This window comes from Penaeus monodon, chromosome 32 (genome assembly GCF_015228065.2).
Source record: "Penaeus monodon isolate SGIC_2016 chromosome 32, NSTDA_Pmon_1, whole genome shotgun sequence".
Lineage (NCBI taxonomy): Eukaryota > Metazoa > Arthropoda > Malacostraca > Decapoda > Penaeidae > Penaeus > Penaeus monodon.
In genome coordinates, this window is record NC_051417.1 from 6,105,654 (window position 1) to 6,105,856 (window position 203).

Consider the following 203-nt stretch of genomic DNA (forward strand, 5'->3'; position numbering starts at 1 on the left):
TTCATGTAAGACCGTCACAATACTCATAATTAACTCACAACGTGCGATGATGGCTGGGGGATGCGGCCGATGACCTTTATATTATAAATTTTTTTTTTTTCAAGCTCTTTTTTCCTGCTGTTCCTTTCCTGACATTTTCTTTTCGTCTCTGTCTCCTTGTCAGCGACACGTTTCTTGAAGCGTTTCCGTATATACATAATCTA